Below are 13,829 nucleotides of genomic sequence, written 5' to 3' on the forward strand. Positions count from 1 at the left end.
TTTAAAAGTACTGAGTGATACCTCACAGGATGTATATTTTCTCTGTTCCATACTGAATCTGTTTCTCAAGATCAGCATCTTGCATTGCTCATGTGAGCTTAATAAGGCCACCAAACGTAAACAGTAAATGACAACTTCAAGAGCTTCAAATCAGATCAGACTACAGAATGCATGTAAAAAAACTCCAGAGGTCCTATTCCACCTGCCTTATCCGAATCTATGATGAAATACCAAACACCGATCTCTAATGTTCATTCCAGAAATCTTTATCAGTGACATAAACCACAGTCTCACAGAGATCCCTTAAAATTGACCAACTCTATTTCTTAACTATAATATATAAATATACACACACACACACATACGCACACACAACAGGAGACTTCTCACCCAAAGGAATCCACAGGGAAACAACGGCACTCACAGGGCTTGCAATATTTGAGATATAGTTTATTGTTCCATCAAAAATAAGTCGGTAAAAGTATCTACGTGTTTCGGCACGGAGCCTTTGTCACGACGATATATATATATATCTATATATATATACATATATATATATATTGTAGTCCAAGGTGCCCTGCGGCAAAGAAGCACACGACAGCAGCACCCACAATAGGTTCTGTTACTTCGCCATGCATTACAAGGTACACAGTGATTAGTGAATTCACTGCGTCATGAGGCACTTCAGTGCGCCCCGGTATGATTTGCTGCCCTTCATTAATCAATGCACTGCTGTGCCGTCCTTTCAGCGTGGAGTTGTTCCTGCTGTGACGCCCCCTTACTCCTGCGGCTCCCTCCTCACTTGCCAGGTGGTGCTTGTAATGCATGGCGAAGTAGCAGAACCTATTGTGGGTGCAAATCGGCAAGAAGAATACCACAAGTCCCATGATGCACAGCAATGAAATCGCGCTACAAAGCGGAACTACTAAAGAGTTAAATTGATGAGACTGTGAGTGAGCCGGAAATATACTGCAAACAGCCATCACACCCAGAGGAAGGAGCGGTCAGCTTTGAAACGCGTTGGTGGAAGGTTGGAAAAAGACGGATGAAATGCTACCTTCAAGCAGAAAATAAAGGATGTTTACATACCTGCTGCTGTCGTGTGCTTCTTTGCCGCAGGGCACCTTGGACTACAATATATATATATATATATATATATATATATATATATATATATATATATATATATATATATTACCTACTGGCGGTTGCCAGTAGGTATATATAGTTAGGATTTTTTCCCTATGGGTTTTTTGAAAATTCTATGTCTAATAACTTTGGCGTTTGTGGACGGAATTGGCTGAAATTTTCAGGAAAATGGCACATTTTGTTTCTGAGCAGCCCCTGAAAATGTGGGGGGGTTTCGTCAAGGGGGGGCCGAGAAAAAAGGGGGGTCCCAAAACGTGTTTTTAACATTGATTTTTCCATAGGGCGGTTAGCCTCACTTTTAGCCCGAACGGCTGAATAGATTTGCACGAAACTTGGCAAAATTGTAGGGACTGGTAGCCCGATGTGCCTTTTGTAGGTCTCAATATATGTGCTCCAGTGGATTTTGAGAAATTAACGTTTAAAAAAAGATATATATCTGTAACAGCGGACCGGGCAGCGGCGCAGGACGCGTACTTTTCGCGCAACGGAGCTTTGTGAAGCGAAGCTGATTGGTTCTCTGGCGTCTGTCAACATTCCAAAAAGTCCGTAGCGGCCGCCATCTTGTCTCTCGGTAGGATCGAGAGACAAGAGGAGGCCAAAACAAAGGGGCAAATAACCATAAGGGGGCATAGTAGATCCTCCCTGACCCCCTAGGTTTAATGTGGAGGCTTTAAAAGGGCCCCGCGGGGCAAAAAAAAAAATTTTTTTTTTGCGTGGGTAGCGCCCGGTCCGGGAACCGGGAAGCTTTCTGGGCAGCGTACTGCAATGAAAAATGAATGATAGACTTTTCAAATACTGTATGTTAATTGATTGTTGGTTTTGTTGATTATTTTTATTTTTTTTTATTTTTTAAGGATTGTTTATTGTGTTTCATAATTTATTAAACTTTCTAACGCGGCGCGTCATATGACGCATTACGCGACAACGCAGGTCCAGAATATAGTCAAAATGTCTCCACCAACCAGCGGACGGCACACAACCCCTTTCAGCAGGCTAAATAGTTCTGTTAAATGACAACAGAAGGGACAGGCAACAAGAACCATCAGTCAAAGAGGGGAGGGCAAGTTCTTCTCTACCGGGTCACGTTGGAGCGCTACCGGAACTGATCGAATTGGTAGTCTACAGTGTTTCTGGATGTTTCAGACTGAAGCTGGCGTTAGCATGAGAGCACCACCATTTCGTAGCTCCGTCGTGGCCATTCCACGAGCAATCATGCTAGGCGCTCCCCACCAGAAGCCTGCGGGAGTCGGGGGCCCCCAAGACTTTTGTAGAATCTTCAAGGATGAGGGGACGCTTTCGAGAATGGAGCCCAAGCTCTAGCAGACAAGCGTCCGAGTTCCAAGGTGTCGCAGGCCCATTTTAGTGGACCACGCCCAAATCTGAAGAGATGGCCGCCATTTTGAGAGTCCTGTGGCAGCCGCCTATCGCTGCACCGCAAGAGCGGGAGCAACTCAAGTACATGGTGAGCGAGACGCTGTAGTCGAAAGAGCGGGCGGTAAACAGCTGAATAGCGGAAGAGGCACAGTGTAGCAAAAGCGGGCTGAATGGCAAATGAAACGGAAAAGGGGTGCCCCACTACAGCGTGTCTTTAGGTGAAACGGATTGTGGGACAAGGTGAAGAATGGAAGAGTCACCAAAAGGAAAAAAGTTCCGCTTGACCCCGGGAGCCGGCCACCTATGTCGGGGGCGATCTCAGGCCACACCAGGGCAACACGACTTGGGGAGGGGGCCGGAGCCAAGCGCCCCCTCCGAGTCCGCGACATGACACCGTCCCTCGGGGGCCTCCGTCAAGCGGTTCAGGGTGGCACCGCATCACAACAGCCCCCACTTACTTTAAGAATAGTGAAGATGAAGCAATTGCAAATAGGCTTCAGACAATGTTACAAGCACTCCTCAAAACTTTGAACTTTCAGAGTGCATGAGTTGGGACAGCGAGGGGTGATTTGGTTTCTCGGACTGTTTTTCTGGTCTCTCACCACTGGCATACTTTAACGTTTTCTTGTTTCTAGGACATTAATAGGTTTTATCATTACGTTATGTTATCGTTTCTTTGTTTGTTGTTTAATAAAAGTTCATGTTCATCAGTGGCCTACTGATTTTCGTTTTCCTATTTTTTTCTTTCCAGGTTGTTTCATGGTAAAGTTTCTGTTAACAGGATACAGTGATCACTTCCTTATTATTGCATATGTCCTTTTCACTAGGGGTGCTCTCTGGTCGGGCCAGATGACGTATCTCTAGTAAATGGTCCGGGTGAAAAAGGTGCATCAATCAGTGGGGAGTAGATAGGCATGACAGATTACAACGGGGGAGAAAGGTCCGCATTACGTACCCTTTCACTACTTGCAAAGATTTTCCTACGTTTATTTGCAAACAGGGAATACCTCCAAAAAGAACTAATTCCCAAACAGTCAATGTTCGGACAATCAATCAATCAATGAGGAATGAAATAGGTACGACGTGTTAAAGGCTTGCGTTACCTACCCTTCACTATCTGCAAAGGGAGAGAGAATATTCCTATTCTTCCTCGTTTGCAGGTAGAGAAGATCCTTAAGAGAATTAACTTCGAACAATTCAATGCTCGATTGAAACAATCAACAAGGGGTACTGTGAACACAAATGAACGCCGCTTATGTACATACGCATTGCTATTTTCAACAGGTTGTTCCTAATGTTTCTATTTTAGCGAGGTCAAAAAGAGATCCCATTAGTGGCCTACTGATTTTGCTCGATTCCTTTTGTTTTTTTACACGATTTTTCGCTATCTGCAAAGACTAAACAGAGTATTGCGACTCTGTGCTTGTTTGTAAATAGAGAATGAACCAAAGAGAACAATCAATCAAATGGAGAGAGAAGCAGGCACGACGTATTACAAAGGGGGCAAAGGGCTGCGTTAACTACCCTTCACTATCTGCAAAGAGAGAGTACTCCTAATAGAAATGAGGGGTGGGGGGCAGTATTCAAAGCAGATCAGTGTGCATAAACACGAAAATGTTTTTACTTACCACGTACTTGACATTCGACAGCTTATGATATTTGCTATTAAAAAACCATTGAAATTCACTGAAAAAACCATAGGTTATAGACCATATATAGTTGGAATTAGCATTTACAAAACCTTGAAAATTCACTGAAAAAACCATAGGTTATACACCATATATAGTTAGGAATTAGCATTTAAAAAACCTTATTTTACTCACACAAAACCATTGAAATTCCATATATAGTTAGTTGCACTAACTATATATCGCGCACCCGCAATCCACTGCTGATCATGTCACATATTACATCATTCATGACATGGTCAGTGACATCACTGATGACATCACTGATGACATCTCAAATGACATCACTGATGACATCACTGATGACATCTCATTTGACATCATTCTTGTGCTAATACGATAAACCTCTTCAGACTCTAATATAACCTTAGATACACTCAGTGTAAACAGACACTCACACACTGCCACTCATCCATGGAGTTACTCACACACCCAGTCAGTCATGCAAAGAAACAATCTCACCTCCATTTCTTCAACTATACAGTTAAACACACCTTACTTATTGAAACATATACTAACACATATTTACTCTCTTATACAATCCCTGATACAAGTTCACAATGATCGATACAACCACTCACTCATTCAGTGGCTCTCATGCACAGTTATTTATATATGCCAACTCTCACATGTACTGTGTTTTACATATGTACTTACTATGACATGTAGCATTGAGATATCCATTCACTCATCAATACACTCATGCACACAGTCAACTGCCCATGTAGCTGTTTCCACATGCACTCTTGAACTCATACACCTAGTGAATAAACTGCTCACACATCTATGCATAGAGTCACACACCTTCCAGCCACCCCCACACAAACTCAATCTCCCATAGAAATACTTGGGCAACCAATTAATAACACATATAGCCTCTCGTATAGCTAATGATCAACACATGCAGCAGTTTACAGAACAACAGACATAATGATGCACAAATTAAGACAGTTTAGTCACTAACCCATGCATTCAGTGAGACACATTTAATCACTCACTCATACCGTCAGTCATGCACCTACTAAATCCTTCATCCAGACACTTATACATCCACTCAAGACATATTTTAACTTTACAGAAAAATACAGTCACTGGATGTTGTCATCAGTGATGTCATCAGTGATGTCATTTGAGATGTCATCAGTGATGTCATCAGTGATGTCACTGACCATGTCATGAATGATGTAATATGTGACATGATCAGCAGTGGATTGCGGGTGCGCGATATATAGTTAGTGCAACTAACTATATATGGAATTTCAATGGTTTTGTGTGAGTAAAATAAGGTTTTTTAAATGCTAATTTCTAACTATATATGGTGTATAACCTATGGTTTTTTCAGTGAATATATATATATATATATATATATATATATATATATATATATATATATATACATATGAAAAGGAAGTTCCTCCTCAGCTTGCTCTGCGCTCGCAGACACCGCCTCCACGCCAGCAAAGAATAATATATATATATATACGCTTATTAAAAGTTCCTTGGATATATATATACGCTTATTAAAAGTTCCTTGGATTTATGTAGGAGGTGGCGAGGAGTACAATATTGATTCCAGTTTGTATCTCCACACTTAAATCTGGGCATTATGAGGTATTTCCCCTAGAATGGGGAATAACACGTGGACCCTGACTACTGGGTTCGAATCTGTGTGCTTTTCTCCAGCCCAAGGAAATAATGGGCCAAAATCTACATATATTTACAATCTGCTTGGAGCAGATAGTAATGTATTTGGGGAGGGAGTGGGGGGTTGGATTTTTCTGGCTCATGGTGTGAGTAGTGGGGGTGGACAGCTAAGGGAACATTTGAAACTCGTGCCACTTTGTGCAAAAAGCAGCATGGCCAGGACAGAACAACTGCTGCAACTCTTAATCACTGCACAAGGCACGGAATCAAGTGGCAGTGTTTCCAGGCCTATATTTTCAGACCCAGTTATCCCAGGCCTAGAAACACCGGACATCTTAGTACCTATCATAGAAATACTACCCCATTGACGCTGCTCTGGCCGCCTTGTAATAAGGACCTCAGCATGTTACTTGTTACTTACCCTGTAAGCATCTGTTCAAGGCATGTACTGCTGTAGATTCATATGCTCTGCATCCTCCTGCCATCTAGTGTTGGGCGTAGATGTGTGCAAGCTGTTTTCCTTTTAAGAAGTCTCCTCGAGTCACAAGGTATAGTGCATGGGCATTGGCTCCATTGTTAGATGTAAATCAAGCGTAGCTGTATAGAAAGAGTGATGATCGTGCAGAAGTAGTAAAGGAAAAAACATCTGCAACATCAAAATGTTTCCAGTTAGGAGTGTGGGGGCATGTGAATCTACAACAGCACATGCCACAAACAGGCGCTTGCAGGTTAACATTTTCCGTTCGAGACATGTGTGGCTGTAGATACACATGCTGTGCATAGACTGTAAAGCAGTCTGCCTCTAAGCATCTGGAGGAAGTTGCATAGGATTGAAATTGTGCACAAAATACAGCCTGACCAACTTTAGCTTGCTGGCATGCGAATACATCCTCACAATAGTGTTTTGTGAAAGTGTGTGGGGCACATTAGGTAGCTGCTATGCAGATATCTAATATCGGGATGTTCCCTAAGAAGGCCATAGATGCACCTGTTTTACAGGTAGAGTTGCTCTGGGGGGTAATAGGCATAGGTCTTTTGGCTTCTGCATAACATGTTTGAATGCATTTAACTATCCATCTGGCAATACCTGATTTAGAAACAGTCCGCTCTCTTGTTAGGCTTTAAGACGGCAATAAAGAGCTTTGGCTCTCACGAAAGGGTTTTGATCTATCCACCTAGTACACAAGGCTTCTCTTACTCTGAAGAGCATGGAGACCCCTTTCTGCAACTGAATAAGGTTTGGGTAACAGAACAGGTTACTTCATTGATTAGTTAAGAAGAAAGGGAGACCATCTTAGGAAGAAACTTAGGGCTAGAACATAGAGCAACGCTGTGGACCTGAAAAAAAGTTTGTCAAATCTTAAAGCCTGGAGCTCACTAACCAGTCTGAGGGAGGTGATTGTGACAAAGAAGTCCACCTTCCAGAAAAGAAATTGAATGTTCAGATTTCACACGGGGGCTGGAGAAACCTGTGAAGTAATGACCCTTTGCAGATCTTCCATAAAAGCTTTGATCACAGGAATTCTGAAGAGGGATACGTGCTCCCTATTACAAAAGTAGGCAGCAACTGCAGCTAAGTGCACACGAATGGCGGTATATGCCAGCCACGATATTTGGAAGTGTAGAAGATAGTAGACAATATCATAAACATTAGCGAGAGGCGTGGCTGACCTCCGAGCGTGGGGGTCGCACAGTAGACGAGCTACGTGCCCATACCTGCTGAATCCTGCATAATCCTGGCGGTTTCGGCTCCTAATTGACACGAAACATCCCGACAACCGACCACTGCGAACCGAGTGGGCTCCTGCCCGGAGAAACTGCCTATTTGGACTGCCGGGCCCTCCTGAACACCGGAGTGGGCCTGCTTGTTGGGCGTGGGCCGCCGAGCTGGAGGCCTGTGCCTGGGGGCGAGTGACGGTGACAGAGGCTAGGACTGGAACCTCTGTGGAACCCTGTGCCCCAGCTGTTGGATAAAGGGGCCCCCGAGACCGAGGAGTGAGGTGGAGAAGTGAGAGCCACGGGCTCGGAGCTGGCCCGTGGGCCTCGCCCGCCTGCCGATCCCCTGGTTGCCCTGGAAATATTTGGGGCCCTGTGCTGCTAAGTGCAACACTACTGCAGCTCTTACCTTGGCCATTGGAGACGGAGTGGGTGGAGTGCCGCTGCGACTGCTGGCTACCTGCAACTCTGCGGTGCGGAGTAGGAGCAACTCTGCAACATTTCGCAGTGCCTAGGGCCCGCTCCGTCGCTTCCCTTCCGGACCGGCGGCCCTGACGATGACTGCGGCCTGGAGGTTCCGGATGCGGGCGGGGCCTGCTACTGGTGCTTCCCCCTGGCATTCCCGGACTGACTGCAGCGGTTATATTGAGGGGAGCGCCCGGGTGAGTGTTGCCTGCAGCCCCCTGCCGAGTAGTCTGCCTGCTGCTCCCCCGCTAAATCTTCCCTGCTGATTAGAACCGGAGTGGGCGGAGTGGTGCCACAACTACAGCCACTGCTGGATGCCTGTGACTCTGAGGTGCCAGGTAGGAGGGACTCCGATTTCGAATCTCTGCGGCGCCTAGGGCCCGCTCTGCCGCTTCTCCTCTGGACCGGCGGCCTTGCAGACGCCTGAGGCCTTGCATCTCCGTGTGCAGGCGGGGACTACTCCTGGCGCTTCTCCCTGTCATTCCCTTTGAATGCCGGACTGTCCCCCCCCCCGCCCCTTCGCATCATTTTCTTGAACACTGGCTACAACTTGAGACCCTGCGGCTGCTAGAGGGTTATCATACGCCTGGATCAGCTTGGGGGGCGACTTTGTACAAATCTGGCCCTGCTGTGCTGCCCGCTGTAATGTGAAGGGTGAGACACCCTGCCTGGCGCCTGTGGCACCCCGCTTCAATTGCTGTGGCTCATTGCGCACATCTTGGCCGCACGCAATACCTGTCCCTCCCTGCTCCTCTGCGGTGCTGAGTGGTGGTCCCTCTGACCAGTGGAGGGAGCACCCATAACGACTGTGGGGGATTTCAACAACCTCTGTGGAGGTGTCTAACGGTCCGCTTGGGCCTGCAGCCCACACCAGCTCATCGAGCCGCTTAGGCCAAGGGGACAGATGCAGGCGTAATTGATAGTCAGCAGATTGACGACTCCACACCCGCCACGCAGCCGCCTGCTGGCGACTCATGCTCTGACTCGAGGACCCCCCCAGACAAGCTGGACCTTATCCTAAAGGAGGTGCGTGATTCACGACAGGCCATTGAGAAACAACTTGGGACTTTTACTACTGGGTTCACCCTCCTTAAAGCTGACCATGACAAACTAGCTGTGGTTGTCAAAGATAACAAACTTACTCTACTGGACTTGGCGCCACAACACAAGGACCATGGTGCACAGATCGCACTGCTCCAAAAACAGGTTGCGAATCTGCAGGAGAGGGCGGATGATGCAGAGGGCCGGGCCCGCGCAACAACATCTGTTTCATAGGCCTACAGGAGCGTTTCGAGGGATCAGACGCTACTAGATTCATGGAGGTGGTTCAAGGAGCATGTGGCCCCGGAGGGCCTTTTCGATCTTTTCTGGGTAGAAAGGGCGCACAGGGTGCCAACGGGTAGACCTGTGGCGGAGCCCGCCCCAGGCCCTTGATCATCAAAGTTCTGAATTTCAGGGATCGAGACGTCCTGTTACAAAAGGCGAGGGAGCTGTCCCACATTCAGTATGAGAACCAGCGGATATCCCTGTACCCGGACTACACCGCCCTGGTCCAACGCCATCGATCCCACTACCAAGACGTGAAGATCAAACTCAGGGCACTGAATGTTAAATACGCACTCCTATTCCCTGCCAAGCTGAAAGTGATCCATGATCACAAGACACAGTTCTTTGAATCACCGGATGAAGTGGCAGAATGGCTTGAAATCATGTTTCCCCCCGGCAAATCTGGGCCCCCTTCACAAAAGGTCCCTGCCTCTCCGAAACCAAGGCGGGTACGCAAATCGAAACGCCTGCGAGGGGGCTCGCCGCCAAGTCCGGGGTTCCCACTCCAGAGCAGGCCTTGCGGGATCACGATGAAGCCCATCCAATTCTATCAGACTCTCATATGAGGCATCGCACCAATCGGGACTCAGGATCGCGGTATCTAGCATTAATTTATTTAGCAACGTTACAACCCAGACTGCTGATGGTTACCTAGGGTAATGATTTTTATGGCCTATGATGGGGCGAGTTGTCTGTTAACTCCACCTTTTATGTCTTGTATTTAGCAGAATGATGTCATGCTTCTAGTCCCGAAACTGCAAAATGCGAAGGTAACAATAGCGGTCCGGGCTGCGTGAAGCTCGTAACGCTCTAACTTAGCTAAACCGGCTGTAGGCATACGCCCTCCTATACCGAAAGCAACACACACAATGTTTTTTAAGGTTGCACCATTGTGCATGGGGTTTGGACCAGCAAAGTTCAGATAGCTGGCCCGAGTAATGTAGATGGGAGTTCTGTAACCTTTAGACTCTGGCCCACCACTTGCGCTCACCGATGCACTGCTGCTCCACGCTAATACACAGGCGTTACATGGTAATACACCATAAATATCAATGCAGGACAGCTACAACGTGATTACCTGGAATGTAAGGGTAATGGTGTTGATCCACAAACGGCACAGAGTATATGCACAGTTGAATAGGCGACGCGCGCACATAGTATTTCTACAAGAGTCCCACCTGACTGCAGCCGAAGCGATTAAACTCCGCAAAAATGGAGGTGCAAGATTTTTTCCACCTCATATTCTGCATTTGCGAGGGGCGCGTCCATATGGGTCAGGAATGGGGTCCCCTTCGAAGCGCTGGAGCAACGGGTGGATCCTTTGGGCAGATCTATCTTAGTGAGGGGCACACTAGATGGCGAGCAAATTGTCCTCTGCAGCATATATTCCCCCAACTTTGAGCAGGATGCATACCTGTTAAGCCTCAACCCGGTTTTGGCGCCTTGGGCTGAATGTCCGTGGATACTGGGGGGGATTATAATGCTGTGATGGACCCTTCTATTGATAGATCTCATCCCCCTTTCGTAGGAGCTACCACCGTTTGGCAGGCGGAGGTTTTATGCAGTTGGGCCGAGGGATGGGGCCTGAGAGATGTCTGACTTCTGAAAAACCCCACCAGTAGAGAATATTCATTCTTTTCACACCCGCACCATCTCCATACCTGTATAGACAGGATCCTCTGCTCCAATTACATTACAACCCAGGTGACACACGCAACATACTTGGGCAAGACTCCTTCTGACCATAACCCATTGGAGATCTCCCTCAGCTGGGGCAGAATCCCTACTCCAGTTCCTACCTGGAAACTATAGCCCTCGATGCTTGAGGACTCAGTCTTTCTGGAGGCACTGGCGACTGGCCTAGATAATTATTTTGCTGAGAACACTGGAACTGCATCCACACCGCAATAGGAGTGGGATGCATTCAAGATGGTAATCAGGGGGATAGCTATCAGCACCATGCCGACGCGACAAGGCAGGTCCGCTATTAGCACGTATACTCAGGGATGACCCTCCACATTCCAATATCCATGGGATCATCACTAGCAGCAGGGACACGGTTAATACACAACAGGACATAAATGCGGCCTTTTGTGACTACTATCAGGCCGTATATTGGGCGCCAACCCCCCCATTGGTGGAAGAGGCCCTTGACTCCTTCTTAGCTGACGTACAGTTCCCACAATTGGACAAATCGGCGCAGGACACTCTCTCCGGCCCTGTTACAAGAACCAAAATTAAGGCAGCCATCAGGGCCCTACCCCGAAACAAGGCCCCAGGCTTAGATGGCCTCCCGGTCGAATTCTTTACCACATTCTTGGACACTCTGGTGCCGCAACTAGAGAGATTGTACAATACCGCAATGTCCATGGGGTCCCTGCCCCACTCCACAAGACAGGCACTGGAAGTATCTCTTCCTAAGCCAGGATGCCCGTCGACGGATCTGTCTGTATACAGACAATTGTCCCTACTCACCACTGAATACAAAATACTGAGCAAGTTGCTTGCTGGCCGCCTGCTCCCATATGTGCATAAGCTAATCCACCCGGACCAATGCGGCTTTGTAACAGCGCGGTGTACCTCCCTTAATATTAGGAGGTTGTATCATGTCATGGAAGCCACCCCCAGGAGAGATGTGTCACCCTAGATTTGAGGCAGGCATTCTACACCCTCCGATGGGATTACATGTTCCGAGTGTTTGAATGATTTGGTATACCCCAGGACTATTTAAAGTGGGTGAAGCTCTTATACACGGAGCCTACAGAGCGGGCCCGGATGGGACGGCACATCTCAAAGGAGTATCCGGTTGGTAAGGGCACACGCCAGGGCTGCCCTCTATCACCCCTGCAATTTGTGCTAGCCCTGGAGCCCTTAGCTCTTAGGGTGTGGCTATCAGCGACACAAAAGGGGATCCGCCTGGGGCAAACAACGCACGTAATTTCCACATATGCGGACGACATTATTTTATACGATGATGACCTCGCCTCTCTCTCACTCATCCCGAGCATTTTTGATTCCTTTGCACATCTCTCGGGCCTTAGAATCAATGATAGTAAGTCTTACACCTTTTTTTTCGGCAGGGGGAGCACCCAGAGAAGGTTCAATTCGGCCCCCATTCCTTAACTGTTGCCGCACATACTTTTAGATATCCAGGCATACAGATTTACTGATCAACGCCACACCTCATTGAGGGCAATCTGGGTAAGGCTATACGTTCGCTCTGCTCCCAGGTCACTTTTCAGTCTTTCCTACCGCTCTCGGTGTTGGGCCGAGTAATCCCGACCCAATGCTCAACTCCCTGAACACTACACTCTCCGCTTTGATTTGGGGTAATGGCCGCCATAGGATAGTACTGACCAAGTTACAACTAGACACTGATAAGGGTGGGCTGGGTGTCTCAGACTTCTGGGCATACTGCTACGCGAGCCATCTGCAATGGCTATCTTACTGGCTGGAAGAGCACAATTTGAAGGAAATAGATTTTTCCCCTACTGATGTAGACCGAGGGCGGCTCCATACATTGCTTCTACCACAGGCTAAGATCCCGACTGATGCTTCGCTGCTCTTGGCACTGCGCTTACTTATTGGAAAAAAGCCACGCACTACATGCGTAGCTGTCTCCCCAACTCTGACACTACACCTCTTCTTGGGATCCCTACCCCCACTGGACTCCTCACTAAAAGACGACTGCTTCCTTGGGGGGAGGGTGGTGTGACCACAGTGGGTGACTTATTTGATGATGGCACACTTATGGACCATGGTAATTTTGTTTGGCGTCATGGAGTCAAGGATACATTGTACTTATTGCATGCTGCACTCGTGCAATATGTGAGGAAACATTGGGCACCACACAGAACCCCCACACCATGAAATGGTCTTTATGACCTACCTGATGGGAGACGGCCGCCATCTCACCAAGTGGCTTTACAAAGGCATTACTACCCACACTAGAATCCCGCTAATGGACCTCCGCAATAAATGGTCCGCAGACCTGTGAACACCCTAGGAGAATTCTACGAAACGCCAAATTTAAATTCATCCAGTATATGGTATTACACAGAGCATATCTTACCCCGCACCAACTGCAATGTATTTTTCCGACCACATAGCACTGTTGTCCTAGATGCAAATTAGAGGACGGTGACCTGCTACATATGCTATGGCAGTGCTCCGTGCTCACCCCGTATTGGTCAGAGGTACTATCCTTGCTTACAGCTGCGGTTGGGATCCCCGTCCCAGACATGCCTGGAGTGTGTCTTTTGGGACTGATACGACGCCCTAAGGCGCAGAAAGTGTAGCTTCGCTTTGTAGACCTGACTTTGCTCCTGGCTAAGCGCTCCATTACGATGGGGTGGAAATTGGTTGCACCCCCACAGCTTTATGGCTGGTATGGGGAAGTGGTGAGATGGGGTGGAGCGGAGAGTCCTGCTATCCGTCGGGAGGAAGAAGAGGGATTGCGCAAAAGAG

General features: G+C 47.6%; 1 protein-coding gene across 3 annotated transcripts in view; it reads right to left on the reverse strand.

Annotated features, from left to right (window-relative positions):
- Positions 1–13,829, reverse strand: part of SLC4A2 (solute carrier family 4 member 2) — a 1,409,997-nt gene that overhangs the window by 1,136,288 nt on the left and 259,880 nt on the right. The window lies entirely within an intron of this gene.

The sequence above is a fragment of the Lissotriton helveticus genome, chromosome 10 (genome assembly GCF_964261635.1).
Source record: "Lissotriton helveticus chromosome 10, aLisHel1.1, whole genome shotgun sequence".
Classification (NCBI taxonomy): domain Eukaryota; kingdom Metazoa; phylum Chordata; class Amphibia; order Caudata; family Salamandridae; genus Lissotriton; species Lissotriton helveticus.